At 43.0% G+C, this 18,266-nt stretch overlaps 1 long non-coding RNA gene and 1 pseudogene across 2 annotated transcripts in view; one reads left to right on the forward strand and one right to left on the reverse strand.

Annotated features, from left to right (window-relative positions):
- The first annotated feature begins 4,246 nt into the window (after positions 1–4,246).
- On the forward strand, positions 4,247–7,189 carry LOC310891477. The gene is made up of 3 exons (XR_014577607.1): positions 4,247–5,616; positions 5,976–6,077; positions 7,052–7,189. It is a non-coding gene; the product is annotated as an uncharacterized lncRNA (long non-coding RNA).
- A 429-nt stretch (positions 7,190–7,618) lies between these two features.
- Positions 7,619–18,266, reverse strand: part of LOC310891475 (adhesion G-protein coupled receptor V1-like) — an 87,315-nt pseudogene continuing 76,667 nt past the window's right edge. The window contains exons 47-58 of the transcript in view: positions 16,940–17,018; positions 16,312–16,450; positions 15,666–15,807; positions 14,917–15,179; positions 13,154–13,329; positions 12,188–12,312; positions 11,129–11,295; positions 10,900–11,043; positions 9,544–9,651; positions 8,805–9,057; positions 8,054–8,176; positions 7,619–7,845 (exon numbers count right to left, since the gene is read on the reverse strand). The product of the transcript in view is annotated as an adhesion G-protein coupled receptor V1-like (transcript). The remainder of the gene's footprint in view (positions 7,846–8,053; positions 8,177–8,804; positions 9,058–9,543; positions 9,652–10,899; positions 11,044–11,128; positions 11,296–12,187; positions 12,313–13,153; positions 13,330–14,916; positions 15,180–15,665; positions 15,808–16,311; positions 16,451–16,939; positions 17,019–18,266) is intronic.

Below are 18,266 nucleotides of genomic sequence, written 5' to 3' on the forward strand. Positions count from 1 at the left end.
CAAGACCATCCCGGACGAGCCCCCAATTGTTATAAATGACTGAGTCCCAAATAGGATTACAATCAAAGTTTACAATTTATTAAATGAATAGAGGCAAGCAAACAGCGCTGGGTGCGCCGGGAGTCTCTGCTCCACCAGGACGCACACCTGTTACGTAAGGCGGCTGGTTTTTATGCTCCTAGGCTAATACATATTCATTACTACTTCTAGAAGAGGCAGGGTTATTATAATTGGTTTCCCGAATCCGAAGTCCTCCCAGGTGCGCCTGCTTATCAGTCTCTGTTAGTTTCTCGGGGGCCGCTCGGACAGGGAGGCTCATATTCTTCCTCCTTATCTAGTGGTCTCTTGGCCGGCTGTCAGAAGTTACTGCACATTCGTGCAAAGTCAGCAGTTTTTCTCCGAAGAAATCCCTTTGTTCTCTTCTCGCCTAAACCCAGGCCTCGATGTTAACCCTTCAAAACCCCTTAGTGGCACGAATTGCTGGACCATTTCTTACAAGGGAGTATCCATTTTCCCTCAGGCTTCGTGGCTCCCGATTCCTTAAAGAAATCTCTCTTAAAAACTTTTTAGTTCTTTCTTAGTTTTCAACAATTCCCTGAATCCTCTCTGGATTTATTCTCAGTTTTCCCTCAGACATTAGATGCCTTAAATACCTGACTTCTCTTTCTACGTATTGTAATTTATTTTTCAATGCTCCCAAGCCCTGCTTTCCCAGAAAGTTGAATAGCTTGTTAGTAGCTTCCTTCACAACTGTTTTCTCCTGTCCTGACAATAAACGATCATACACGTTTTGTAACAGAAATTCCTCCTTGGGAGGTTGGAATTGCTCCAAAATCTGTTCTAGAACTTTGCCCAAATTAGTCGGTGGCCCTGTAAACCCCTGAGGTAAAAATTCCATATGTATTGTTGCTTCCGCCCCCACTTCAGAGTCTTTCCAGTCAGAGGTGAAGATATCTTTGCTCTCAGGGCCTGAGAGCACTCCATTAATACCACTGTTATTCCAGTCTACCAATTTACTATTTGAATGCCCAATTTCATCATCAAATCCCTTCCCAACAAGTTAGTCCCTGCCTTGGGTACATACAATAATTGCCCAGAGATCATTTTATCCCCTAGTCTCAGCTTGGTACCCCCCAAAGGTGGCACTGTTACCCCAGCCCCTTCTACCCCCATCACTCGTTAGGGTTTCATTAGTTAATTTAATCCCTGATACTTTACAGGCCAGCAATGACCTAGCTGCCCCTGTGTATTGTGTTTGATGGCGAGGTTCGGGAGGGGGCTGCAGTGGCAGCCCCCACGAGGAGAATCCAGAAACCGCCCCGTGGCAGATAAGGGACAATTTCACCCGGCCCCAGAGGGGCCCACCGCTGCCCAGAGCCAAGCCATGAGCAACACAGTCCGTGCCTCTGTGAGAGCACATCCACGAAAACGAACAAACAAACAAAAACCTGCTGCTCAACAGCAGCTGGGAGAGCGAGGAGCGAGAAACCTCCCCGCAGACACCAAAGTCAGCACAGACGGAGGGGGTGGAGGCGCTCCAGGCGCCGGAGCCGAAGCCCCCTGCGGCCTGTGGAGAGGCCCCTGGTGGAGCAGGCTGCCCCCCCCGTCCCCCCCTTCTCGATACTTGGGAAACTGACCAAACACCACAGCAAATATACCAAAACCTCTAGACTGTTACTTAGATAGTGCCTACACCCTCTTTCCCTGCTCGTTCAACTTTCCCAACTCATTCAAAAAACAGCTCTGTCAAACATTACATACCACACCTTTAACACCTTCCATAACCCTTTTTAACGCTTCTTGTCTTTCTCCAGCCTGTACTTTCACCAAAGTCTCAGTCATTAGCCAACTTAATTCCATACCTTCCTTCTTCCACTCCGGATATTCCTACCTGAAGTGGCCAGCCTGCCCACACTTAAAACATCCCATCAAAGCCTGTCCCTGCTAAGATTCAGGCCACAACACGGGTAGCTTTCCTTGCCTGCCATTCCTTCATCTCTCTTCCTCTCTTTTCCATCCTGGCCCTGACTCCCCCTGAAGATTTTCTTCCTCTTTCTCCAACCCTCTGCCTGACTACCTGCTACGCTGTCATGTAATGGGGGGCAGACAATGGGACGGAGGGCAACAGGGGACAATTTGGGGGTTACGGGGGGGGGAAGCCCCTCTCTGGGGGCCAAACGCCCCGGGGGGGGCCCCCGCACCCCAAGGCCCCCCCCCCAAATCCCCCCCCAGCGGGCGCTGGGCCCCTTCGTGTTCCTGCTCTTCGGGGCGCTGCTGGGGGGCTTCGCCCTCTTCACCTTCCTACGGCTGCCCGAGACGCGGGGGCGCCCCTTCAGCGAGGGGGGGGGCGGCCCCCCCGGGACCCCCCCCCTGCTGCTGCTGCCGGGGGGGGGCGGCGAGGACAAGGCCAGCACCGAGCTGCGGCGCCTGGGGGAGGGGGGCGGCGACGAGGAGCCCGACTGAGGGCGCCCCCCCCCGAAAAAAAAGGGGGGGGCAAGTGAGAGGCCCCCCCCAAAAGAAATCGGGAGGGGGGTCCTCAGATAGGCCCCCCCCAAAATAAAGAGAGGGGGGTCCCAACTGAGGCCCCCCCACCATAAAAATCTTGAGGGGGGGAACCCAATGAACACGCCTTCCCCCCCAAAATATGGAGGGGAGGGGCCCCAAATGAGACCCCCCCGAAAATCTGAGGGGGGGGCCTCAAGACCCCCCCCCCATAAAATATTTAAGGGGGGGCCCCAAATGACCCCCACCCCCCTGAAAATATGGAAAGGGGACACCAAATGAGCGCCCCCCAGTAAGGGGGGGGGGGGGCTCAAATGAGACCCCCCCAAAAAACAGAATTTAGGGAAATCCCCACCCCCAAAAACAAACAAACAAAAAAAATAAAAACAAAATTTGGGGAAACGGCCCCAACATTTGGGGAAACGGCCCCAAAATCTGGGGAAACGGCCCCAAAATCCGGGGAAACGGCCCCAAAATCCGGGGAAATGCCCCCAAAAAGCTGCTGCTTGTGACGCAAAGGGGGGGGGGGGGCACGGGGACACCCCCTTAAAAAGAAAAACAAAAACTTTTGGGGGGAAATCGCCCAAAACCTGCACTTTGTTACCCACGTTTGAGACCCCCCCCCCCAAATTTCCCCAAATTTGGGGAAATCCCCCCAAAAGTCCCAAAATCGGGGGAAATTCCCCCAAAACCCGCCGCTTCTTGCGATTCCTTTTGGGACCCCCCCCCCCCCCCCAGCAAAACCCCCAAATTTGGGGAATTTTCCCCAAAACTTGTGGTGTGCCTGTAGGATTCCCCCCCCCAGACCCCAAATTTTGGGTGAAAATCCCCCCCAAAATCCCTCCCCGTGAGGTCACTTTTAGGACCCCCCCCCAAAAGACCCCCAAATTTGGGGGGGAATCCCCCAAAGCTGCTATTTGTGCCCCCCCCCCCATTTTGGGGTGAAATCCCCCCGAAGCTGCTGCTGGGACCCCTCAAAACCCCAAATTTGGGGAAAACTCCCCCAAACCCATTTGTGACCCCAGTTACCCCCCCCCAAAAAAAACAACCCTTATTTTGGGGAGAAATCCCCCAAAACCCGCAGTTTTGCCCCCCCCCCTTAAAATTTAGAGGAAAATCCCCTAAAAAAATACATTTCTTACCCCTGCGCCCCCCCCGACCCCAAATTTTGGGGGAAATCCCCTAAATCCCGCTGTTTGGGACTCCCCCCCCACACCCAAACGATTTGGGGGGGGCATTTTGGGACCCCCCTTTACCTAAAACACCCTGGGGGGGGCATTTTGGGGTCCCCACCCCCACCCTGAATGATTTGGGGGGGGCATTTTGGGGCCCCCCCCTTACCTTTAGGGCCTTGGGGGGGGGCATTGTAGGGCCCCTCCCACCCCAAATGATTTGGGGGGGGATTTTGAGGACCCCCCCCCCACCCTAAATCATTGGGGGCAGATTTTTGGGACCCCCACCCCCACCCTAAATAATTTGGGGGGGGGGGGCATTTTGGGGTCCCCCCCCCACCCAAGTGCCTCGTTCTCCCGGGGGGGCCCCCCCACTTCTGCCCCCCCCCCGCCTGTACATAAACGCCGCTCCCTCCCGGACCCCACCGTGGTTTTTTTTGGGGTGGGGGGGCCCCGAAAACAGCCCCCACCCCCCCAAAAATTTGGGGGGGGGCACAGACGAGGCGGGGGGGGGCGCTGCCCTCCTTGTGCCCCCCCCCCCCGTGGTGGTGGTGGGATCACTTGGGGGAGGCACAAAAGGGGGGGGGATTTGGGGGGGGGGGGGCACCCAAATGGGTGATGACGGTGTTGGCTCTCGATATCCAGCTTCTCAGCTGGATCATGGTTTGGAGCCTCAGGAGGATCCCCGAGGTACGTTGCGAGTGTGCTTCCTTGAAGGAAGATGGCTAATGGGCTGTAATAGTTTATTCAGGGTCTTCCAAGCGCGTTTGTGCCGTGAGGGGGCTTGCACAAATGAGCCCTGAATATTTCTTCACTTGGAGAGATGCCACCCCTGCCCCTCTCCACAGAGAGGGAAGAACCCAGGCTTTTCTTCCTGTTTGGGCCATGTCATTACCTGAGCCCCAGCCAGTGCCTCCCGGTCACTGAGGAAGAGGCAGGCCCCAAGAGGCAATGGAAGCTCCCCTTACCTGTGTCTGATCCCACTTGTGCCCACAGGCAGTACTGGTCAAGTGCCTCCATGGAATCCTGCTCCTGAGCCTGCCAGTATGGGTCCCACAGGTGGTAAGTTGTCCGTGTTCATTTCCTTGCTGTTTGTTAAGGGTTTGTTGAGCTAGCTCAGCAAGGGTTCAGCTGCTCACTGGCCAGGGGGCTTCTCCATGACAAACATGGATGATCATTTTTCCCGGGGTCTGCACGCTCCCCCTGCAGTGGGGTCTTCCTTTGTGTCCAGCAGAGATCTTCCCGTAAGAAACACCTGAGGGGCCACATCTTTGGCGGCGTGGTCCCTGCGGGGTGTTGCGCACAGCCTGGAGAGAGGATTTGGGAAGAGGCCAAGAGGGAGCCTCCAGCTCAGCAGGCCCCTTTGCGGCTTTGGAAATCCTGGCTCGTGTCTGGGTCCCACATCCTTGCCTGAGCCCCCTCCAGTCGCTGCAGGTCACTAAGGAAGAGGTAGATCACACCATGCACGGGGAATGTTTCTCTTCTGTGCTTGATTGCAGCAGTTCTCGTAGGCTCTGGCTACTCGACACCTCAGCCTGATGTGGACCACGAGCCTCAGGTTAATCTGCCAGGTAAGTCAGCGGAAGGCAGGAGCATCTAGGTGCTGCAGAGCCAGCAGGCACCTTGCGCTTGAGTTGAGACCTGGGGTGGGCACGGGGAGGGCCCTTCTCCGGGCAGCTCCACGCACGCTTAGTTTGTACCAGCACGGTGCCACTGCAGGCACCCAGCAACTGTTTGCAAGATGCTCTGGAGTGGCAGGGAGAGACGAGTGCCGTGGAGCAGTCCCCTCTTTGAACCGCATTCTCTGTCACTCTGGTCAGAAGGAGTATGTTGGCGTAGTTCACAGGAGGGACTCCACTTGTGTTTACAGATGGGACCGAAGGCGAAGGTGATCCAGGCTCCCAGATGGGTTCCAGGACTGAAGCTCTGGGAGATGGCCTGGGTAAGTTGTGGCTTTTGACTTCCTTTGAGAGCTGCCAGCTCAAAGCCCAAACGTCAGCCAGGCATCTCTGCAGGTGGGAGGGTACAGACCGGCACGTGTGTGTGCCCTGTCAAGGCACGAGCCCTGGTATGCTCTCCTACTGAGCTATTGATGTAGATGGCGCTGGGACAGAAACTTCTCACGGGGCTTTGGTTGCAGAAGTGTCCCCAGGGAGGGCTTTGCCAGACCCTCGGCTGCTTCCTGCGCTGGAGCCCAGCTGGTATCCCAGGGGTGGGTAGTCATTTCACTGACTTCACAAACGAAGCCCTGGTCCTCCAAATTGCACTGGTGCCAAAGTTAACTTCCTACTTTCTGTTCAGGTCCTCTAACAGCGAAGGACAATGCTGAAATAAGAAAATCTTCCCCAACATCCCCTGACATCATAGAGGAGATCATAAAGGAGTTAGAGGAGGCAGCACCTGGTGGGTATATTTCACTCTGTCCGCCATAAGACTTGGGAAGCTGAGGTTCTAAATCCATGTGTGGACACACCGTAACCTGCACAGCAGGAAGGGATGGATCAGAGCGGAGACGCTCAATTTCACACCTGGCAGGCACTGGTGAGCCTCAGAGAAGGCCGAGAGCCTCTGCTGCCGCTTGTGGGTCACGCCGTGTCCCAGGGGCAGCTGCTAGCCCAGCACTACCATAAGTGGTCCGAGCTGTTCCGTGCAAACATTGGTATCCAGCCAGCAGCAAAGGGCTTCTGCTGAACTTGTGTTCAGCTCCCGCACAGCGCTGCTTGCAGCTGGGCGAGTTCAAGGCAGGAGGCACAGCCCAAGCAGTCCTTGCTGTCTCATTTGCCGGGAGACACATGTCACTGCAGGGGAAAAGCACCCTTGGCGCTTACCTCAGTTTCAGCTGATTTAGCTGTCCAATTCTAGTTGGGTTTCAAATGACTTGGCTGTGCTTCTCCTCTTGTTTGGGGACTGTGGGCTCTTCCCTGATGCCCACGACTGTGCCCACAACATGGTTCAAGAGCTTGCGGCTCAGCCTGATGTGTGTGACTCTTGCCCTTCCCATGGGATGGAGTCAGCATGATGGGATGGACATGCTTCTCAGAAGGGCTGTTCCTGCCTCTGAACTGGATGCAGCTTTTTTCTGTCCTCTTTGAAGGCACGAATTGAGCAACATCTTGCAGTGTGCCAAAAATGCACTATGTGCGATGTGAACAAGAAGATCTCCTGCAATCTCCTGGTCTCGCAGCAGGCCAGATTTTGCTGTCTGTGCTGGTAGACTGCCAGGAGTCGAACACTTAGATTTTTCTTTGTGAATGACATGTTGTGTCCTGGTTCCAGTTAGGACAGAGTTAAGTAGCTCATAGTAGCTGGTAGGGTGCTATGTTTTGGATTAGGATGAGAAGAGCGCTGATAACATGCTGATGTTTTAATTGTTGCAGAGCAGTGTTTACACCAGGCCAAGGACTTTTCGGCTTCTCGCTCTGTCCTGCCAGCGAGCAGGCTGGGGGTGCAGCAGGAGCTGGGAGGGGACAGACCCAGGACAGCTGACCCAAACTGGCCAAAGGGGTATTCCATACCATCTGACGTCATGCTAAACAATATATAGGGGTGGCTGGTCGGGGTGGGGGGCCGGCTGTTCGGGGATAGGCTGGGCATCGGTCAGCGGGTGGTGAGCAATTGCATTGTGCATCACTTGTTTCGTACACATTATTATTATTAATACTATTATCAGTATTATTATTGTTATTTTTTTCCTGTCTTAATAAACTGTCTCTATCTCAACTCACAGGCTTCACTTTCCCGTTTCTCTCCCCCATCCCACGGAGGGAGGGGGGAGGGTGAGCGAACGGCTGTGTGGTGTTTAGCTGCCGGCTGGGTTAAACCACAACAAGCACTAATGAAATAGGCCACCATACAACGAAACATAACAGTCTCCGCTATCACAAATGAGTATCACAGAAAAAGAAACGCAAGGTGTCTCAGACAAGTTATATAAACAAAAAAGCCTACCTAGGTATAAAATCTGACTGGTTGGAAATAGTGGTCAGTTCATAGATCTGTGAGCTGGAGTTAACGGACAAAGCAATCAAGCTCTTGCTGATGTTCAGAGACCTTGCAGTAACTGAAGTGATATGATCTGCATATGGGGCTTCCAGCATTATAGAGAATTGGTTCGCTTCAGAGTTCCAAGCATACAGTGTTGTTATATCCTTACCAGCTAGGAGGACATGGACTACATGGAGCAAAGAGGAAGAGAATATTTTTTTAGTCATATATTTAAAAGTTACTGTCTTAATGCCAGAAGTGCACTTTGCAGAACACTGATTACACTGACTTTTAAGGTCTGATAAATACATATGAAAAAATAAAGACATGCATTTCTGAAATTCCAGCATTATATACTAGGATTTGAAAAAAAAAAAATCTCATTTAAGTCTTACCTAAACCTGAAGGAGGCATGAAGACATGGATATTTCTTACATCATGGACTGGAAGAGATTGGAAGTGTCAAAAAGTAGACTGCCCTGTCTCCCAGACAAAAATTTCAGAAGAATTTCCAGAGTCTACCAAGGAACAAAATGACAAAACTCACATTATTTTGCTGCCTTTTAGTTAAATCACACACTGGTGGCCATTCAAAAGCCAGAGTCTGGCAGCTTTAATTATGAAGTGACACTGATTGTATTATTTTCCTTATTATTTGGTGCATAACTTCGATGCAAGAACATTAAGACTGACATTAGACAACATCTAATTGCAAAGAAACCTGTGGACTGCAACAAAAACTTTTTAGTAGCCATAGAGACAAAATGACATATAAAATGTCAACCTTGTAATAAAATACACGTATACTTTGCTGACTAGTGATCTGTGTGTGGCACAAAGCTCAGAAAAGCTTAGAAAGAGTGTGATAAGCAGGTAGATTAAATAGAGTTATTATTTCCCATTGTTACTGGGAAAGCATTTCATTTGTTTTGTAAGTATTTGAGAACAAGCACAAGGCTTTTATTTTCTGAGAGAAAAAGTAGAGATTACTTTCATAAAATACTTACTAGGGTTAAATGCTTATTGAGTACCGTCACCCCCGCAGTGATTCCAATAGCTTTCTAAACTCCTTTACCACAAAGGCCTTTGCTATCAAACAAGCCATTGTATACTCAGCAAACTCATTCTTTGTTTTCTGCTAAATACCTTTTGCAATAATTACAAAGACATCAGATCCAGAAATCCAGGACTCCATATGTTTTATTTCCTTTGCTGGTACTTGATGAAGCTTCCTAAACTCGTTGTTCAACCACTGATACAAGAGAATGTTTTGGCTGGTATTTGACAAAGAAACTAACAGGTACGTAAAGCCTCCTCTAGGAAACAGGGCTATGTCCACAACTCCATAAAGTGGAAGCTGATGATGCAGAACAAATATGTCTTTATTCCACTGGAAAACCTGTGGAAATACAAAAATCTTTTCTTTATATATTCATAATTAGCACCGAGAGAACTAAAACTAAATGACATGCCAAAAAAAATGGGAAGATTTATGGTGAACTGAATTCCTATATTCTTAGGTGGACTGTACTTTAAAGTAGAAGCCCACTGGTAAGTAATTGGTAATTAACCCTACTGCAAGAAGCTGTGCCTGCTCTTCAGAGGAACAGGTTTATATTCAGAAGCTACTTCTTTGTTTACATGCTACATTTCAAAACTGAAATAACAGTAGCAATAAAAACAAACCAGATGTAAATTATACACTCAGGTAGAGAGTATTTATACATCCAAACAAGTCTGGAATTTTAACTGTTATAAATTTCCAATAGAAACAAAAATAATATGTCAGAAATACATGCTTATAGATTTACTTCCTTTCATTATCCTTTCAGAAATAAGCAAACTACCCACATTAAAGCCAGAGAAGACTGAAGAATATTCAAACCTGGATGGAACTGGAACTGTTTGTGTGACTCACAATAATCAAATAGTCTTCTTCCTCCACGGCAAAATGTTTCACACGTCTGGTATCCAGAACAGAAAGAGTCTGTATCTGCAAGGGAAATATGAGGGTGACTATGTTTATCTACATATGTATATAAACAAATACATTTTATATTACATTGTATATAGTGAGAAAAAGTACGCATAGAATGTTAAGAATTCCAAAATTATGTATAAAACTATACATGAAATAGCTTTTAAAACTTTATATTTTATATATATATATATATATATATATATAAGCAACTAATTTACAGAATTAACATAACTTATCATACATTTTCCAGAAAATGTTCTATGACTTGATTGCTTGAGAATTTCTTCCCCCACTTCCAAGCAGAGCTACAGGCTGGGAGATGAGTGGTTGGAAAGCTGCCTGGCCGAGAGGGACCTGGGAGTATTGGTTGATAGTCGGCTGAATATGAGCCAGCAGTGTGCCCAGGTGGCCAAGAAGGCCAACAGCATCCTGGCCTGTATAAGAAGCAGCGTGGCCAGCAGGGCTAGGGAAGTGATTGTGCCCCTGTACTCGGCTCTGGTGAGGCCGCACCTCGAGTACTGTGTTCAGCTTTGGGCCCCTTGCTACAGGAAGGACATGGACGTGCTCGAGCGAGTCCAGAGAAAGGCAACGAAGCTGGTGAGGGGTCTGGAGAACAAGTCTTATGAGGAGCGGCTGAGGGAGCTGGGGTTGTTCAGCCTGGAGAAGAGGAGGCTCAGGGGCGACCTTATCGCACTCTACAGGTACCTTAAAGGAGGCTGTAGAGAGGTGGGGGTTGGTCTGTTCTCCCACGTGCCTGGTGACAGGACGAGGGGGAATGGGCTAAAGTTGCGCCAGGGGAGGTTTAGGTTGGATGTTAGGAAAAACTTCTTTACCGAAAGGGTTGTTAGGCATTGGAATGGGCTGCCCAGGGAAGTGGTTGAGTCACCATCCCTGGAGGTCTTTAAGAGACGTTTAGATGTTCAGCTTAGTGATATGGTTTAGTGAAGGACTTGTTAATGTTAGGTCAGAGGTTGGACTAGGTGATTTTGGAGGTCTCTTCCTACCTAGACAATTCTGTGATTCTGTGATTCCCAGGTAATCCTCCCTGCACCCTCAAATGTAAATATATAAAAAATACAAACAATGTAAACAACTAACTATGACAAACTTACATCACTGAAGTTATGTAGTATTTTAGGACACAAAACTAACTCTTGTCACACAGAGTGCTTTTTTCTAAAACATGGCCAGACTGGAGGACCTCCCTTGGTCCTTGCCAACCCATACTATTTTAAGATTTTAAAATTAAAATCGATTTACCCACAACAATCTGTGTCCAGCCATGAATGCATACACACTGTTGTTAGAAGCTCCCTGTGTGGCTCCTCCATGAGTAACCACAAGGTAGGAAGAGGCTCCAATTTGGAAAGACACACAACTTGTAGGATTCCACATACTGAAATTCTGCAAGAAGAATAAAAAAAAAGTAAGATTGTGACTTAAATTCCTTATTAACTAGCATGTCTGGTGTTCAAAAACAAACATTTACCTCAACAGGAACAAATACTCCTTTCCACTGGTAGACAGTAGAAAACAAAGCTGGAGGCATACGCAACAGAACACCGTACAGGATTTCTCTTGAGGTAAAGAAACACCAACCAGATGCTGATTCTTCCACAAAACTTTGCAAGACAGATAGGACACTGATACCACCCCCTGCAATATAGTAAAAAATAAAATAAAATAAAATAAAATAAAATAAAATAAAATAAAATAAAATAAAATAAAATAAAATAAAATAAAATAAAATAAAATAAAAACACTATTTACTATTATATTACTCTTGAGATCTTTTCTAACCCCATTCCCATTATTTACCTCCCAAAGCCAGACCTAGTATGAGAAATGATGAAGTTGTGTCTTAGTATTTGTTATAAGTGTATATAAATACATAGAAATGTTACAATGCTAAGGATATAATGAGAGTTAAGCAGTAAATGTATTTTTCATTCATTACAACTGCACATGGAAGACATATAGGCAATTTGAGTCTGACTCATAATAATTGATCTTGGAATTTAGCTAACAAGAGAATTAGCTAGATAGCAAGTAGTAAAGAAAAAAAAAAAAAAGACAAATTACAAAATGTTCATGTTTTGTTCCCCATTTACAACATGTTCATGTTTTTATTCCAAGACGGTCCCTAAGCACCGTCTTGTCAGAACTAAACTCCAGGAGCTAGACTCTTGCATGTCACATGTCATTTATACTGTGTTAGAAAGATCCTGAGTTACAAGTAGTACGGAACAAATTTTATTACACACACACAAATAAATAAATAAATAAATGGCTAGTGACAATAATGTTCATATTAGCAGCAAAGACAGAAATAGAGATTACTGAAACTGGCAGAAGTGGCTGATGACAAGGTGATTCTTAAGCAGCTAAAGTATTTTATCTACTAAATCTTACATAGGAAAATATTAACTGAATTGTGTCTGAATACTTGAATTTACATTCCCAAGCTACATCTCCTGTATGCTTGGCTACTCTCTTACTATCTCCACTTCTACAAAAGCAGTGGACATTCTCTGTAAAGTGAACGTACTGATGCCAAATGCAGTATCTGATGATGTCTCCCACTCAACGCTCACAGAAACGTTAAGCCCATTACTCCGTGAAACTTTCAAATAAGCTGTAGTGTTGGCTTCTTCAATTATGATGAAATTTGTCCTAAATGTGAGAATCATAAAAATAAGGAAAAAATTATTTTATAGTATATTCATTGCTGTAATAAAAATAAGATTTTTACTGTACAATTCCAGATGCAGAATATACAACAGAAATAAAAAGAAAATATTAATAACAGGTTTCAGTATCTGATGGACTGGTAGCTACATTAATTAGGGTTTCCCAATGATCCTTACTACAATCATGCAAAATCATAGGCAATTCAACAAAATCTTTAAACAGACTGAAATTTAAGTATATTAAATTCACGTAATAAATGTTTAGATAATATTATTATTAAATATTAATATAAATTATTAACTCTAAACATCAATGTATTAATAAAATAGCATACATACATTTTTTATTTAAATAGTAAATTTATTTAATCTGTATGGTTTCAGCTGAATGGTTTTTAAAAATGGCAGTCCATATGTGTCACTTGCTTCTGAAAAACAGCCTTCAGTGAAAGTATATTTTTTACAGGTTTAAAAATGAAAGTAAATTATAAAACGTATGACTTCCTGGACACTGATATGAGGTTTGGAACTTTTAACATGGAATACTATCAGTGGAATATGTAGGCACTAGTGAAGTATTAGTTTATAAAGAAAAATAATAATAAATAAATTGAAATTTTGGATTATGAATAGTCCTTTTTATGCATTTTTCTACTCTTTTGTTTAGCAGTAATAGTATTTCACAATACCTTTCAAAGTTACAGATTTACAAATTGGGTTGCTGAATTTCTTTAATGCGATCCATCAAAAACAAAATTGTAGAGAAATATTATCTCTTTGGAGTATGAGCAACTATCTCCTTTTTACTGATCAGTGTAAAGTACCTATTTCCAACTGTATAGATGCTGAAAAGCCCTAGTGGAGCCTGGTTTTGTAATATTGTAATCATAGTTTCCACTCTCGTGCCTAGTCTGGCTCCTCCAGTTGGATTGAACAGGGTGACAATGAAGTGCTCATCCATTTCTGGTTCTTCATCTAGTACCGCAGAAATATGCAGCGTCTGATAACAAAACAAGCATACAATGTTATTGAGACATGATAACAGATGATGACACAGCTCTATCAGAATGTGCTACCTTTTTTTTAAATTTATTTCACTATAAGGCTTTGGATAGCATAGCAGGAGAAGAGCAGCTCATGAAGCTGGAGAGGACAGAATTGAGGCAAGCTCAGACTGAGTTCAGACTGAGGTTCTAAAGCCATCCATCTAGTGGCCTCCATTGGTGCAACACTAAGATGAGCATATTCACTTTTCGTTGTTGTTGTTCTCTTTTCTTTCTTTTCTCATCCTATGATCCTCTGAAGTTTTTGATCCTAATTTCATACTTTTGTTCTCTATTTATTCCATACATTTTTGGGTAGTTTATACTCACAACACAGCTATAAGTGTAATCAGTTAAGTTGGTTTTAATTTATTTTAGTTGGCAGCTAAGCTATCTTCAGGGAAACAGGGTAATCTCACTACTGGTGCTGTCAAGAAAGAAAAGGAAAAGGAAAAAAAAAAAGCAAGAATAGTGAGAGATTTGAAATACTCTTTCCTCTCGATGCTTCTTTCCCTCTCCTACACCACTGTGGATGAAGATCAGGTCTTCTAAAGGCAATCTCAAACTAGCAAAGAGCAATCTAGAGAAAGCTAAGTGCTTCACTTTCATTTGGGGCTCACTGTCATCCTTCACACTACTCAAACAAGCAAAAAATTTCATAGGTACGCATAGCCTTGCTGTACAAAATAAAAAGTTAGTGATGATGCATTTGGAAATAATACAAAATTTACAATGTTTTATATTTCTGTTCATTTCCACAATAAACCATATTTACCAACTATATTAAGAAGGCTCCAACTTCTTATAGATCTGCTGCATTGTGATTCCAAATGCATCTAAAGGCCAGAAATTGAAAACCAGTGTTTCCAAGAAAAGTTTGTCTCAGTTTCTATCCTATTGCCTGTAATATGCTAACACTAGCTTCACCAGCTTTACTGGCAAAAATAAATAAATCGAATTGTGATTAAACCTTAGAAGAGTCAGGATTCACAAACTTAAGCTAGTTCATTTTGTAGCTGACATTCTTGTGAGGACAGTATAGAGGCAGTGAGCTTAATACTTAAGTTATTTTCCAATCCTAAGACAGACAACTGTTCTACTTTTTGTATTTGTTGCAGCACATTCTGTTTAGTTCAGACTAACTAAAATGTTAAATTACAGAATGGGATTTTTACTTTGATCTTAACTATTAGGCTTGCAAATTATCACTTTAATTTAAAGTAAGTTTGCATTTCAGCTATAGATTGACTACATAAAAAGAACTGTTCCAAAGCACACATGAACGTTATCTATAGTGTACTGTTTTCAATTTACCTCAACCCTTACAAACTAAGAAACACCTAAAGATGAGCCCATTTAATTTTCACACACTTCCACATCAGATAATAACAGGAAATCAGTCACAGCTCATGACTCAATTCACTTTATGAATGAAAGAAGTAGAAAAAATAAACAGAAGATAAAGCACAGACATTTCTGAAATCTTTCCAATATTTCCAAAAAAAAAGCTTCCTAGACTTCTCTGGTAATAACTAGCATATTACCTTGAACCTGACTCCCTCTTCGAGCACAATATATCCTTGAGAAGGGGTCAAATCCATTGTTGCCTCTGAAGAATTAATCTCACTTACAAGATACTGAACAGTCACAGCGCCAAATATTCCCTGAGGTGGTTCTCTGATAATATTCAATACTGCAACACTTTCCATCAAATGGATAGATGTTTGCTCTCTCAGAAAGAAGTGATTGCTGTTATTGAATGACAAAACTCCATGGCCATCATCATTGGCAAGTATAGTAATTGTAGCTTTTGAAAAAGAAATAATGAAAATATTCTTTGGTTAACATAGTAAAATATAAATATACATATATAGTAACATAATACATAACATAAACACAAATACATTCTTCCTTTAGTGTGTATATAATGCTTATGTGTCCATGACATTACCTGAAGAGAATGGGAAGGCATTTCACTTTAACTAGGAAGATCTCTAGACAGGAAGAATATAGTCTCTCCTAGAAAAGGATTATGAACTCTCTAAAAAGACCTCAGTTCAGTGAGGTAGTACACATTGAAAAACTCATCTTCGTGCTTTCTGATTCATTGCTTTACATATAAACTTTTTAATTGCACAGATTTCACAGGGATGTTTCAGAACCTTCCAAAGGAGTATAAAGATTCACCATAGCAGGACAATGGTGCTTTCTGAAATATGATTATTCAGAAAAGTGGAATTAAAATGTGTGCCACAGAATTCTAAAGAAATGGAACATTAAAACTAAGTTTTACCTGTTGTGTTCTCCCCTAATTCCAGCCCCAGAGATGGATTTGTTAAAATTAACTGGAACTTCTCATCACCTTCAGGAATCTCATCATCAAAAATCATGACATCAACAGATTTATGCCTTTCTCCATCAGCAAAAAAAAGAGTCTAGCGTTGAAACACATAAAGCACCGAATACTTACATCAGTTAATATCACACAGAAATTTTTGACTACGGTAAACAGAATTCTGTGAAATAGGAAGGAAGGGAAAGCATAGGAAGAGCCATATTCTCTGTTCCTTATAAACTGATTGAATCAGAAATATAAAGGTTCAGCACATTACAGAATGAGGACAAGAAAGAATAATTTATTTTGAAAGTCCTGTTGCAAAAATAGTCTATGAAAAAGTTTGTATGTCTAATCAAAATTAAATTTGAAATCGATGTTTGAAAGTTTACATTTTGCTTTATATTAAAAAATATATTTTTAAAAAAGAAATAAATAGTAAGAATAAGAATATTTTTATTTCATTCTATTTAGATTACCAAAGCAACTGAAACAAGCTGAAACATCTAGCATCACTACTGATCATTCTGCAGAATAATCAAGAAGATATTCTTTTACGGAAGCTGAAAGAATAAAAAGTACTAGATTTAGAGTTGCTTCTTACCCTTGAGGTTACATTAAAATCCAAACCCAGCTGGGCCTCCAAATTTTGGGCATAAAAAAATACAGACACATTGCCATATGATCCTCTGTTTCGGTAAGCCATTACTGTCAGATTCCCATGAGATTCACTAACTTCAAAACTAAAATAAAAAGAATAATTCTCAATGTTCACTGATTATGTTCTTTTGAAAAAGATAGTACATTTTTATTACATTTTCACTCTGAATTATTCCCTACATTATAGTTCTCTAACGCATCCTTTTTACCTTTTTTCTCTTATCTAAATTGAATTAAGTAACACGAGGTTTTTGTTTTGTTTTGTTTTGTTTTTTGCTTACATGAATGGTGAGGCTGGAAGAGTTGATGCAGGCTGGGGAGGTTAGGCAAATTGGTGATATAAAAGGACAACAGTGAAAGTAGTAATAAGTAAAAGAATTCTGATTAGATGAATAGTGAATTTTTGTTTTCAGTGTGGGAATCCCACTTTCTAGTTCAGCTGAATTGAATGATTACTTTACCATCTCAAAGACATGGCCCTATTTTTAACAGGAGTTTTACTTTTAGAAAGAAAATGGGCAACACCAATCACTAATTGGCACAGTAAGTTCTTCAAGGAAGATGAGACTTACTTGGTACCTTCCCATTCAATTACTCCTCTTACACCATCATTAGCATCGATAACAATTTGAGAAGCTAAACCTTCCACATCTAAAAGGCAAAACAGAAAGACAAAAATTAAAGAACAATAAAATCAATTTTCTTGATTTTCAAGAATCACAGAAGCATTTATTCAATCGGTACTAATATTACAGTGTCTTTACAAAAAATGCGTAGGAGAAAATGGGAGTGGGCAAGATAACTGGAAAGAGTCCTTACTACTAGAAGTGCAATAATGCGTCTTGAATTAGCACTGTAATATTTAATAATGCATAAAAAAAAAAAAGACTAAGGAAAATGTAGAAAGTTAAACAGCACATAAAACATTAGAAAACAATAAAGTCTAGATTTGCGATGGAATCTTAATTTGTCTTCACTATAAGTGTTTATTACAATGACATTCAATATTTTGCATTTGCCATTCTGAGTATGAGAAAGACAATGAGGAAGAATAATAAATGATTCAGCATTTCATCTTCTATTTGTGCTTCAGTGCCTCATCATACATTCTAATGGCACACCTCAGATTTCACTACAAATACACAACTATTAATTTATTTGTGGGGTGTTCACATACTGTAATATTCTACTGCTCCATAAAGACATACAGGTATTTACAATTAGCCTGAAATCGTAATTGAATACACTGCAGTGTGAAAAACACCAAATAATAGGTTAATGTCAGAAAAGTCTACTAACTTCAGAGACCAGAACTTTACAGTCAAAACTTAATACTTCTCAGAAAATAGGTTGTTGTTTTTCAGACAACCGCACCACACAACTACCTTAACTTACTTGTTTACTTTTTATAAACTTCAACTTACTTTCTAAAACCAAATTGACTTCACCGAGTCTGCCATAAGTATATTATGTTTAGATCCATATACATTTTTCCATCAATTCAGATAAAACTGAACAAAAGTAGAAGATTATTGCCATGAATCTAAGCCTGTCACTATGAGGTAGAGATGACGATGAGCAATAGCTCTACACAGACAACAGAAGTGTTACTGAGGTTTACAAATCCTGAGGGAGTAATGGCAATCAGAGACATTTCTGCTTCACTCCTGCATTTTCTCATGTCACCCTGAAGTCAGATCTGTTCACCCAGGATCTGTAAGAGTTTGCTCACAGACACACACGCGGACACACGTATTTGAGTCAGGCTATTTCTTCTACCAGAAGAATTCACTGACATGTTATGTGAACACATTTTTTCCTTATGACTTAAAACTATTATTTTCTCATTGTAAGTAAAGCTGACCCAATGCAGTGTCACATCAGTGTTAAATGGTCATG

The sequence above is a fragment of the Anser anser genome (genome assembly GCF_964211835.1).
Source record: "Anser anser genome assembly, contig: HAP1_SCAFFOLD_122, whole genome shotgun sequence".
Lineage (NCBI taxonomy): Eukaryota > Metazoa > Chordata > Aves > Anseriformes > Anatidae > Anser > Anser anser.